The following is a 14087-nucleotide window of genomic DNA, read 5'->3' as shown; positions in this document are numbered from 1 at the left end:
CTACAGTTCATAAAATTCCACATTTTACCCTGCGTCCTCGCTTTGTCGAAATGTTAAATGGGGCTGACATTTGTCATCTGTGATTATGAAACTTGTGTCACATGTGAGTTCATCACGCGTCAGTGATTTCAAAAATCAAAATAAGTCCCACAACCCCCCCCCCCCCCAAAAATAAATAAAAAAATAGGTAGGAGAAGGATCATTTTGGAAAAGGCAGGATGTGAAAAGAGAATATTGGCTTGATCTCAAGGGCTTTGCAATCTCCCTCTGTGTCAAGGTTTATTTTTTTTGTTTTGTTTGTTTTTATCGTTTTGTTTCATGGACAGATCACGGAGAGATTATCTCCAAAGCAGGTGCAGTTCTCCTCTGTCTCCAGTTTCCCATCATTTATCTGTCTTTTATTCATTCTCTTTAGGTATCACAATGGGATATTCCTTTGATATTATTCAGGAGACATTTGAATATTTGTGTGACAAATGTGATAATGTCGGTTGTGGTTGAAACCTGGCATTAAACATATCCCAAATGACAATACAACATTTTAGTTTAGGTTTGGGATTTGTATTGCGGATCCCTGCATGAACACATTTGATTCGATATTCTCTTTTATCCATGTACATTCAAATTTTGTTTTATGACTCCGCGTGCGGCCCCCATTTCACAAAATAAAACTCAAAATCTGGGTAAGGCAAAAGAGACGGCTGAACTGCGGTAAGCTTCTCAGCTGTGAGAGCTGAAAAAAGGCACTCATCTGTCAAAATGCATGAGTCAACTCCCACACTCCCAGAGCACAAGGTAATGGGGTTACCTTCTCACAGAAATCAAGTCCCGGGGGATCCTTAAGAGAGGGTAAAAAATATTAACTTTGATGTAGAGCTTCCGCTGAAGATGCAGAATTTTGAATGATGCTCAGCGGAAGCAGACAGCTAGAATGTGTCGGAAGTTTGAGTTTTGCCAACCTCATATAAACCTTCAGGAAAAAAAGACAAACTTAATAAAAATGCTAAGTGATTAGTTTTGTACCTCAGAGAATAACAAGATAATGCACATCATTAATTTCTTAAATGTCTGTGTTGTGTATAAACTATAGCATGTTAATATCAATACTATTATTAATACTAACTAATGTTAATGCTATTAGGTAATTTTTCATCCATTTCATACATATTCATAGCTATTTTTTTATTATACTCATTATGAAATCTGAAACACCAGGTCTGCAACACAGTTTCTGCCTCTCTCTCCCAGTTATTTTCTAATGAGAAAACAGCAAATAGTGGGCATTTCACAGTCACTTGACAAGAAATAACATTTGGAATGGCTCTTTATTCCATTCATGCTGTCCTTTGGTAAGATAAAGGGAATTAAGTTTTTTTGAATGAAATATAAATAAATTTTCTTATCCAAACAAACTTGAGAGGGGCAAGTTGGGATTTTGTCACTGGTTTGCAGGCTGCCTGTTTTTGATATCGATAATCAGATAATCTTTCAGACCTTCAGGGTGATTCCATTGGGTAACCCCAGCAGTGGCGCATTGATATAAAAGATGGATAGCTGTACCCTGTCAAGGGCTCAGTTTCTGAGTATAGGCCACCATTACCATGTGGAAATCTTAGACCAGACCAGCCCGCTTTGTGGTTCCACTGCTGTAATCAAACCACAGCTGGGTGATTCTACAGCCGCAGTCATGCTCGGCTTGTCTCGTGACCGTAAACAAATTCTCTCACAGCCGCACGTACAACCACACAAGAGCTCTCGGCCAAATGCGGTCCTAACCATTTATAATTCATACACGAGCCTTTTCCCATCAGACTGTAGGTTTGTTGTGTGTTTCCTTGTGTGGGCAGTTATCTCTTATATGACATCAGTGGGCTATGTGAAAAAAGAAAGGTAGTTGCTTCTGCAGCTGCTCCAGTTGTGTAACTCCATGAAGGTCTCGTCTGTTCATTTATACTGGTCAGTGAAATAAAATATGTGCAATACTCTGATGTTCTTCCACAAGATCCTGAAGGTCTTGAGATCTGTGGAGGATGTGGATCTGGCCAAACCCAACAGGGGGGAATACTTCCTCTCTGTGCAGGAAATTGCTACTTGGCTAGACCATGGCAGCAGGCCTGGATCAAGTCATTGGTTGAAACACCTGAACCCGTTAGGCTCCAGTAAAAGTCCTTCAGATTACTGATGATTTTAAAACAACCCTCTATAATAACCTATTATTACAATTCAGGTGTATGTTTGGACACACTGCTGTCTTGCTTGCTAGGCTCACTGGTATGCCACCAAGAAGGGAAAACTGAAGTGGAAGTGGCTAAGGGATTCAACCACTGACTAAGGGATTCAACATACAGCACAGGATTGCAAGAGAAGCTGTTTCAAGGAGAACAGTGGACATAGGCTATCTGAGATGTCAGAATCATTGTGGAGTGCCAGCAGTATGGTCTACTGCTTACCCTCTGGAACCCTGGAAACTGCCCCAGTGCTGAGCATCAGTGTTTGGTAGAAGTGGCAATGGAAGAATTGAGTCACCTGTTTCTCAACATATATCTCAGGCCAATTATACTGTCACATAAGAAACAAAGAAATGCAGTCATGAGTATTGCTACATCAGTTATTTCCAACATTGTAGCTAAGCCTCCAGTTATTGCCAAACAAAGAAAAATACCTTTGTTGACAAGCGACAGCACGGAGAGATTCAGTGTACGCATGGTGTAGCATCCGTGCTAAATCCCTCTTGGTCTGCTGCCCCAGTGGTTGGCAACCACCCTCCCATGTTGAAAATTCTCAAGCTGTTCCATTATTTGCCCTGCATTGATGGAAAAAAAAAACCTGTAAGCTGCCTTTTATTCTTTGGAACGCATTTTGTTTTCCTAGCTTGATGGAGAATGAAAACAACAGAACAGGGTTGCAGAAACACTCTGTGATCGAGAACACCCATTCTTCTTCCCTGTTTTCGCTTTGGTTCGTTTGTTTTGTTCATACCTCCAGAGCAAAAACAATGGCCCATTGAGCCTCGCTTTGTTTAATTCTGCCACTGCTGTTTTGGAGCACTAATCTGTTTTGTCATTCTTCGAGAGCTAGCACATATCTGTAGGATTGTTTGGTGCGGTTATGGAGCCAGTTCCATACCAGAGGTGGAAAAATCAGGTTCAGAAAGTAAAAGTTCCTCCCCAGCATTTTGTCCCAATCACTTGGAGTTGCTAATTAACGTTGGCACAATTCTTCAGCCAGGATGTAGCACTAATTAGTGAAATCATGCGGGTTGATGGAACACATAGCAGGACTTTTACTTTATGACGCCTGGGCTTTCCACCTCTGTACCGTACACCTGAGTCTCAGTAGAGCCACCGCTCCTACAGTCATTAAAGTTGGAAACCCAAAGGTCACAGCAAGGACACAACTGCATCATTCAAACACAGTTAATAGCTCGATGGCTACCGCTTCAAGAACAGATTATTTGTCAGATGCATTCGGAGTCTCACAGCGCTAACGCGCAGTTCTTCAATCAAGGACTGGATATGCCTGGGCAAGTGTTTCCGCATGATTGCCTTTCCTCATTTTAAGTGCTCCCTTCATCCCGTAATTACCTCATCAATTCTGTCCCCGTCTCCATCTCGCACTCTAGTGTAGCTGTGTGCGATGTTCCAACACCTGTGATCCCTACTTGGACCTCCAAGAAAGTCCTACTTCGACTACAAGCCGCATTATTATCCTTTCAAGGCCTCTTCATGGCTTCGGTCACCTCCTCGACAACAAACAACTATCATTTTACTCACGATAACAAGCCGACTTTTGCAGAGCATAACTCTTGCCCGTGTTTTCCCTTCTGTATCACAGACTCTGCCTATACCTCTTCAGCTTTTTTTCAAATTAAACTACAGTTCAGCAGGTTGTCAGTTTTAAAAAAAACAATTGAGAAGGTACTCTTTTGAGCGGTGAAGTGAATAGTTTCTTTTCGTTTTCAACCCACTGTCAAGTCTTGTCGTCCCCATAGGCATGAAAATTCCAACCCTTTGTAATGGTCACCCCACATTGGTTCAGATATAAAAACAAACAAATAAACAAATAATTCTTGATAAGTCACAAAGTTAGTTTAATGTACATTAATCAGGCAGCTTTTACCACAATTTTATCACAAAGGCAGCAATGCTTTCAAAATAACTTAAAAAGTTGAATGATGTTGTAGAAAGGCAAAGATAACAATAGAGATATACAAAAAGCGTCAAGGCCACTCAATATCCCTTTGAGGATGGTGAAGGCAATCAATAAGAAGTGGAAGATGTATTGTACCGCACTGCACACTGAATAGGTCTGAATTAAACAGACATAAATAAATGGGATAGAACAACCTCAGCAGTAATTGGATTATGCTGTAGTGTGATTTGCTTACCCGGACAGTTGTTTTTAATTCGCATCTACTTCCATAACTGGTCATGCTCCATATGACTCGCGCTCTACATCATGCTGTAAAATTAATAATGCTGAACAAAAGTAGTATTCAGTTTGCCCATCTCTACACCTGTCAAACAAGGTGATTGCAGTGCCTGTGGGCCTCCAGAAACGAAACCCATTTCTCTTTTTAGTTTTAGTTTTCTGCATCCAGAGAAGGCACAGTGCTGAGGAATTTCCAACTTAGCTTGCACACAAAAGTGGCTAGGGCATCATTTACATATTACAAGTAGAAAGAATTTTACTGGTCATAGTGTTTTAGTGATGTACGTTGCACCCAGTGAACCCTGCCCACTGAAAACCTAGCATTTATCCAAGGGGGAAAGCAAGCCAACATCAGCACAGGATTTTCTACTTTTATTTATTTATTTATTTTGCTAACATAATTAAAAAATATTTCTTGTTCATCTGTGAATGTAGAAACATATTGAAAAACCCATTAGCAAAGGATTCACAGATTTCAGCTTCCTTTAAAACCCAAGTCTCTGCATTGACTAGACAGCCCCCATCTATGGAGGCATTCCATAACTGATGTCCCCTGGGGGAAAGGGGTCGACACGGCTCGTGTCTCAGCCATCGGTGAGGATGACTTCTAGCTGAAGCTGTCGCTTCAAACGGAGGAGCGAAGCCATCCTCGAAGGAGAACGCCGTGGGAGGTGTGCAGACAACTGTCAGAGCCAGTGTACTTCCCTTACCTCCTGTTCCCATCACAACACTAAACAAACCTCTCACATCAGAGTTCTTCCTTACCGGAGTGTGAAGCCAGAATAACAATGTTGACTTTCTACTGCATTGTGAGGACCGTGGAGTAGTCCTGCTGTCTGAGAAGATCAGACCCAGGGAACGTGTTTGGCTCCATGTACCAAATGCTCATTAATCAGAATCTTCAGAGCCATGGACTGGTGTGTATTGCAAAACTATTCTGAAGTCACAAGCTTATTTATCCCAGAGAATCTTCTCATCAGTAAATGATGAATGTAAGACAATGCACACACATCTTTTCAAAGCCATGTTGGGCTCACTTGATGCCCGCTGTTTTACTGAACACAGATGCATTTTTACAGCTGTGTCAAATATGCTGTTTCCTCAATGGTGTTCACACATGTATCTATAACCAGCTGAATGAATGACAGAAAAAACGAATGAATGAGTGCTCCACTGCTCTCCACTTATATTCCAACAATACCTCATCACTCAGGAGCATAGTCAACAGATGCACATTGCATAACACTCTGTACGATGCTAACATTGGCTGAAGTCTCACACAAAAGGGTTTTCAATGAGCTGCTCACCTGTTTTTCCTTTGTGGTCCAATAATAATGTATAACACATTGGCAGTCAATAATTTTGGTTGTTTTAATGTAAATGTTGACTAATGCACTGTCAGTCCTTATTTTGGATTGTGGTGTGTTAACATCTCTGTCGTGTAGCAAGGATTTGAGTCAGAATAGCTGGGGGAGATATCATCTTGTGGAGCATGTGACATATCGTGACAGTCCCTCGGTTCTTAACCGCTCTGTGGAGAAGATATGGTGAATTTCACGTCTCCGACGATCTGGTGTAATCTGCTCTGCTGGAGATGCAGGTAATAGTGATGATGTCACCCACGTCCTGTTCAACTCTTGTCCCAGCAACCATGGGAACTCTGCCTCAACATATCAGCTTGTGTGTGTGTGTGTGTGTGTGTGTGTGTGTAGTGAGTGTGCATGCACATGTGCATGTTTGCGAAATAATGTTTTTGCTTGCAGTTGTATATTTTTACATGTTTGTAAATGCATGAACATGTATTTGTGAACAAATACACTATTGTAAATAACTGCATCTGTGTGCAATGTTGATGATGCATTCTCCAGCCTCATTACAACTTTGGACAGAATAAAATGCATTGCATTGTATCACATTTATTATCTTTGATTCTATATTTGTAATATAACTACAAACAACAACCATCCCGTCGTGGCCGATCATAACATCGGGCTTTACATTGGTGTAAGTCTCGCTGACACACATAGTCATGTTCAGCCCACCAAGTGTACGGTTGGTGCTTGAGTCATACAAATGTTGTCATCCTGATGCGGTTTTGTTCCCTTCGCGATCCCCTGTGAGGAGGAGGCAGATCTCCGAGTTTTTCTCTGATGTTCGTGACTCGTTCGTTCACGCATCGCTGGAAATATGTGCGGGCAGATCCCGTGTGACAGAACATGCCGAACTGCAAGCCAACCGCCTTGCGCTCTGCGTTTCTTCGGGAATCCCCCATCACTAGAGGACAACCAGGAAACGAAGTCTGTCTCAAACCATCTGTGATTGGCTACTGTAATGTCAGGTGTCAGTGACTTTGGTGCTGTGCACTGCAATAACTGTAGGTACCGTTCTGTGGTTACCAATTCAATGCTTTCTGTGTTGGACTCACTGAATACCCTTGAGAGTTTACCAGGAACAGTAGCTGTTCAGCTGATCTGACTTCAGTATAATTTGTCTCATTTATTCGGATAGTTTTAAGGGCAGAGGAAATTGTAATTTTAATTTTAATTAATTTAAAGTAAAACTTAAGAGTTAAGCTCAGGAATAATTAATTGGCTGCAGGCACTTATCTATGCAAAAAGAGGACGGTTAGAAGCAATGGTGATAAAAAATGAAGTAACACGGGGAGAGGGAAGCAGCCACTGGTGGCTGCTGTTGAACATTTGCTTAAGACACAAAACATTGTGCTTTGTGCGCAACATTTGGCACAGGAACGGACTGGAGAAAACAGACTGTACCTACATGGCGTGTGCTCCATTTAACCAGAATGATGTCATTACTTTCACAAGGCAGTGTGGAGAAATTCTTTAACCAAAGTGATTTACAGGTAAGAACAAGCATATGACAGGTATTCAAAACCACTGATAAACAATATTTCACCACAATAAATCCAACATTTGAAGTGGTATAATGGAATCATTGTCACTGAAGCCTTGTCCCTCCGATATCAAAGGAGGAGCTGCACATTAAGAGTAATTTGGACACGTTGTCCCCTCAGTGTAAAACTACCAGAAAAACCCAGAACGCTTAATTGAATTGAAAGTTTTAAATATTGTAATAGTACTCCATGAAATTCCTCTGCGTAGTTCTAACGATCTGGCATAATCAGAAAACAGCAGGCAAGCATTAATGAGAGAGCCATGAAGATGCTTAATTGCTCTAACTGATGCTAACACACACAGGGTGAATGAAGCACTTATGTTATGCAATTGACTTGAAATTGGAATGTTACTCTTAAAGCTCTTCATCAATTTCCAGTGTGGTGCTTTAAGCAGACAAGAGTGCAATATTTATGTCACTGAAAGCAGCCTCTCCCAGGTATTACGTCTTCAGACTCCAAAATCTCATCATCACATTTCATGCAGTCGTCCTTTATTCCCCGATACAGGGCAAGTCCCCAGGAGTCAGTACCCCAGTTCTCTTCCCCATGTCCTCATGCTGCCTCTCGCCTCCCTCCCCAGCCTCGCCGTATCTCTAATTTCAATTAACCCACACCCCCGCAACAACCCTGCTGGACCGCACACAGAAACAACAGATCACCGCATTTCTGGACACCTCCTTAATGAAACCTGCCCCCATCCACAATGCCTGCCTAAAAAGACCAGACTCCAAGCAAGGTTAAACCTCGCCTCTTTCTCTGACAGAACCTAAGGAGGTGCAATATTTTTTTAAATTATCTTTAAACGTTAGATTTTATGCTTTTAAATGTGTTGAGTTTAAGCTTTTTTATGTTTCGTAGAAGACAGTCTCTCCCACAGCCAGTTTTACTCAGCGTTGAACGATGGAGCCCAGACAGACTGAGCCTTTCTCATTCATGTCACTTGAGTATTTCTTCCAATACGGCCTTGGATTCGTCTGCAGCAAACATGCTAACGAAATGCAAATCGTCTGAGCGGGGTGGAGTGGCATTTGGCACTAGAATCCATTAATGGAGTGCAATTGATCTTGCAGGGTCTCCGGCAATGATTGACTCCCATGTTATGTGCCGCCAAATGGCAGCCGGTCTGACATTTGCAAACAATTTGTAAACAAATTAAAAGCTTTTTAATGCTCGATCACATGGCTTTGCATTTAAATGGCCGACTTTGCAGACCCGAGTTTCCACAAAGGCCCATTTACTACATGTTTTCGCTACATTGAATTAGGAAACATCTGTGCATGTTTTTCAGTCTGCATTGGAATTTTTGCAGCCCCTTGAACTCCAATGCCTTTGCAAATGTGACACAGCTGAAATATAGCAATGTCACTTCTAACAACTATGGTTTGCATTCAATCAACATTTATCCTTCAGCTTGACTTATAATTAAATGCAAACATTTACATTTATAGCTCATTTATTTAATGCAAACAAAATTTACTGAGTTAATTATGGTGATCACTGACCCATTCTACTTCTGTGAAGAAAAGCACTAACATGTGTATTTAGCTGTGAGCAAAATCTTTACGTTGCACTATTGTGCTATGTATCATGTAGGCCTAATATGGTGATGGTGATATGTCATGAACTACAAAGAGTATTCATGAATGCATATTGAGCCTTCATAATACATTAGTATTTAGATTGTGGCTTCATTTGTAACTGCTAAACCTAGCAACCTTCATATAGCATAGCTAGAAATGTATGAAAATTGTCAAAGTTAGATAAATTATCCTTTTTTGTATCCAATAACAATGGAACAATTTGTGTCTGCTCGTATTTGGTAACAGTTGGCCTTATGATAGTTAATCTTCTTTATCCCTAATTATGACTAAAGTGAAAAAAAAAAAGCTTTATGTGAAAATACCATTGTATGGCTGTGTCTTTTGTTAGGTATGGTTTTATAAATCTAAATGTAGCCAGATTAAATATAACAATATTAGCAACCTTTTATTTTTGTTTTATGTATTTAAAATCTGACACCACTTCATTTTCTTTTTCCCAAAAAAAAAAGAAATACAATTGATGAATATTGGTAGACTTCTTTGAGAAAACCATAGTTTGTCTTACAATGAAGTGTAAACACAAGCTGTTTAATAAGTCAGAAATAATAACCTGCTTTATTCAAGTAGAAGGGAGTATTGATCCACGAGGAACACCAATAACACAGTTCAGAGCAGTTCGTTTTCTGCAGTGCTTACATTTTTCCCCCCCGTTTGTCAATAATACATCTATCAAATTGTTGGCTAATAAATAGAATGCCATCCTTAGATCAACATTACCACTGTCAGGTTTTTATGTAGTGCATTCAATAAAAATAACAATTAGCAGTTGAGTGATTGAATCAGAATTCAAATTGAATTGGGTGTAAAACACTATGGTCCTCGTCCAAATGAGCTCTTGCATGCTCAGCTACCCATTTCAAACCTACCACCTTCAAAGCCACAGGCAATATGCTGATTGGCCTGTAGTTTCCAACAATTGTGTTACCAGCCTTATACAGTGGTGTCACAACACCCGATTATCAGCCAAATATTTATTGGGAAACTACCTTGATTAATGGACAAATGAATCGAATAAACAACTGGGCGGGTTAGAGCATCCTTATAAGACTTAAACTGCAATAGCCAATCACTAAACATGCAATAGCCAAGCATGGGAACTGATTATTTCCCTAGTGATTCAGATATTTGTTATTTTGAATGTGTGTTTTCAATGGAGGGTAATAGCTATGTTGTTGGTAGAAAATAATTGAGCCAGTTCAGTATTTTGCTCAGCTAATGCACTTAAGAGAAATAGCCACATTGTTTAATTCCAACACTGGCTAGTTCATTTGAAGTAGTTATCTATATAGATATTGCATGCTGTCACACCCCAGCATAATACAACTCATGTAGCTCGTTATTTATATTAATGCATGGAGCTCATGTCATTTCTTAATCCAGGGTCATTTACAGAATATACTGTGTATATTTTTATTATTTATGTTATATCACACACATGCACTCTACAAAAAAAGAAAAAAATATATATATAGAAGCACAGATCTAGGGCTACACTGAATTGATTAATAATGAGTAATGATTCATCATTTGTTTATGTTACATATATATATATATATTTTTTGAACTTCCAGTAGTGGTTGTTATACTCCAAAACTTTTTTAAAGCAAGCCAAAAAAACCGGCGTCAGTGGCTTCAGATTTTTCCATGCGGCTTGAGAAAAACAAGCCAAAAGTCACATAATGCAAGTGGACTTGGAAACTCCGACTTCAGTTGCCCGCAACTCCTGTACCCCCTTCATTTCCCCCAACCAATAGCACTACAGCTGGTCATAGAACCAAGTCTACCCAGGACCACATTGCCATTCTTGACCTTACTGCAAAGCCAGCTTAGTGAATAAATGCTGCTGGGTGGTGTTGCTGCATGAGAGTGAATGCAAGGCTTTTACAAAGAGCCTGGGCCAGTAAAACGCTTGTGACGTGCGCATCTTTTTACGCGTCCTGCAAAGCACCTCTTCATCCAACCGTCTGATTTACGATTATTGCGCACGTTTCGATCGCCGCAGCTCCCCCGGTCTCAGGGACAGACAGCAATGCAGCCGGAGAGAACTTGTCAGAGACTGAATTGCACACCTTTCTCCTGAGAACGGGTGGTATATTGCCGGCTTTTATTTGGCTGTAAAATTCCTTCATCCATCTCAACTTACCAGGCAGGGTGAATGGTAAATAAACCTTCTCACCAGAGAGGGAAACGATTAGGATACAGCTGTTTGGAGAACTTGTGGGACTAATGTTGTCTCCAGTGTTATTCAGTAGCTTGTGTACACTATTAATATATTCATGAACAGTGACACTTTTTTTGACATCATCCACCATCATTTTTCATGCTGTCAAATCCATGCGGAACTGGGGCAATTCAAACATTGGTTCTCAGTAACTCACAATTCTGTTTCAGGTGGGAGGAACGCTATTCAAGGCATCCTAGCCTAGTCAGGATTTGCAATGTAAGCTGCTTATTGACCAAATATATAGATATCATTTTTGGCATTGTTTCAGCGATTACTTACCTTGCTTTGAGAAAAGTCATTTTGAAAGAAATTGGTAATATTAAGCGTTGTGTTTGCTTATGTTATTTGAAATGGCGGTGATTACTCCTTGTCCTTGTGTAAACTCACTGAAAATAGATGAAGAACACATTTTTCCCAGTGGTGTGGAAGTCATCTCATGCTATTCACTTAATTTAAAAGTTCTGATATCAAAATACTGTTGGGAATACATTCAATTAGCTTTTCTTCTACCCCTTATTTTGGTAGTAAAAGTTTTTTCTTTTTTGACTTTCATGGCTTCATAGCTTTAACCACCAAATAACTCCGGATGTGAACCATGAAATTGTGGGATATGATTTCCCTTTGGTGGGGGGGGGGAGGGTGGTGGGGGTTATTGTACCTCAAACTGTTAATTACTAAATGGATTAAGATTGCATAATCTTATTTAACCTCCCCCATACAGTCTCTCAGTGCATTTCTTTATGAACCTCAACCTTACTTCTGAAGACTTTTTATATAGGGGACAATGAAGAAGTTCCTGAGCTCCTGTGTGAGTCATAACTTTTGGCTCAATGATTTTCATTTTTGTGTCAGAAACTCATTTCTGGATATGTCAAAAGAGGGGAAGAAAAGTGGAAGAGGTTGGATGAGGACAGCCACTGCTAACTGTTGGAAGTTAGCCATGTGGTTTTAATCTAATGAGCAATGGCTAATTTTTTGTGAACTACAAGCCACTTTTGAAGACATAACTTCCAACACTGAGAGGCAGTCAGAGTCACCTGCTCCAAGGGTCCCTGTAGGCACCGTCACTCTGACCCTCTTTATGACTGGTGACATTTCATAAGACAAGCCTGTAGGATCACCAAGGGCAACAGGCCAGATCCCAGAGTTCAGAGCAGCTCAGCTTTTTATTTTGTCAAAGATGATGGTGTCAGAATGTTTTGTACTCAAAAGTCTAATTTGTGCTCATACTTAAAAAAAACATATGCACCAACCATCAGATTGTTGCAAGGGGCCAAGTTGAAGAACACTGAATTTTGGTTAGTTTTACAATGTGGGCAGCTATAACTGAAGTATAAATTTTGACTACTATAAGACAGTTTAGGGTTCAATAGGGATTAGTAATTGACAATTGCATCTCATATTGTTGAAGCAACATTGCAGGTTTGGCTACAGACCTTGTACTCTGCATATTGGATATCAAACAAATGTTTTTCATCCATCCATCCATTATCTATGCTCGCTTAATCCTGGGGGCTGGTACTGATATCCTATTCCAAATGCTTAGAAAACATGTTTTGCAGAGTCACAATTTGAAAGGCCTGCTTTATCAAGTGCAATCTCAGATTGCTTGTAAAGACAATTCATAAAGCAACTGTGTAGTCAAAAAGTCCATGAATATATTTTACACGGTGCTTGCCACTTCCCAGCATTTGCAATTACCCATCTGAGTTGCCTTGTCCTCAATAACATTTATTTGCACCCATAAAACATCAATTTCAGGGTAAAAGGATTCTCTCTTTACCTACTGGAAAGCACGGTACTTACTGTATACATAAGAGTGAGGGGGAAGATCTGTCTATCGACTAGGAGCTCTGCTCTGCACGGAGTGTAGCACAGTGGGTAAGGAACTGGACTTGTAACCAAAAGGTCGTAGGTTCGATTCCCGGGTAAGGACACTGCCGTTGTACCCTTGAGCAAGGTACTTAACCGAAATTGCTTCAGTATATATCCAGCTGTATAAATGGATACAATGTAAAATGCTATGTAAAAAAGTTGTGTAAGTCGCTCTGGATAAGAGCGTCTGCTAAATGCCTGTAATGTAATGTAATGCTCTCAGTGCTGTACAGAGAAGCTGTCCAATCACGGTGCTTGTTAGGCCAACTCTGCCCCTTTTTAATTTAAGGGACACACCTCAGGGGAGGGCTGGTGTGCAAATTCTGCAGCGATAGGTGCCTTGGTCACAGATGTTCATATTTTTCATGGACAGGTCTACACCAGGGAGCAAGTAGGTTGAAATGTCAGTTGAAATATAAATGTGCATCCAATGAATATATGTAACAGATGTGGTCAAAGGTTTATAATGGCCAAAAAGAGCTAAACAGACAGACAAAGGGGCAATTCATAATTCATTTATAATAATGAATTTCTTTCTCTGGTATTTGGTGTACTTATGTAGCTTTTAGTATGCACATGTACTTCAACAGAACTAAAAAAAAGATTCATAGCCTAGGGCATACAGAATTTTCATCAGGTAGCGACAAGTATTATTCCCTAATTATAATCTTGAAAATGTCTAGATTGCAGAGTAAGCATGTGTAATATGTTATGACACTACCAGCTAAAATGGTCTCTGTCAATCTGTTTCTGACTGACCTGTGTGAGAGGCCATATGCATTTTTAACTCACACCAACAGTCGTTTTATGTCTTAAATTATATCTTACCATCGCTGTGCGTAATTTTTCAAATATATTTTTGATTGAATGCATGATTAATATGAAAAAAGACAGCACACTTAAATATATCGGTTTATATTTTCTACTGTGAGTGATTTCAATATATTTTTGTCTCCAATTTTGTCGGTTATTGTGATCTGAATTGCTTCGTTTAACATTACCATTATAGTTTGGGATTTGGAAGTAATTTTATGTTAAA

This window comes from Anguilla anguilla, chromosome 7, assembly GCF_013347855.1.
Source record: "Anguilla anguilla isolate fAngAng1 chromosome 7, fAngAng1.pri, whole genome shotgun sequence".
Taxonomy (NCBI): Eukaryota; Metazoa; Chordata; class Actinopteri; order Anguilliformes; family Anguillidae; genus Anguilla; species Anguilla anguilla.
This window is presented reverse-complemented; position numbering follows the sequence as displayed.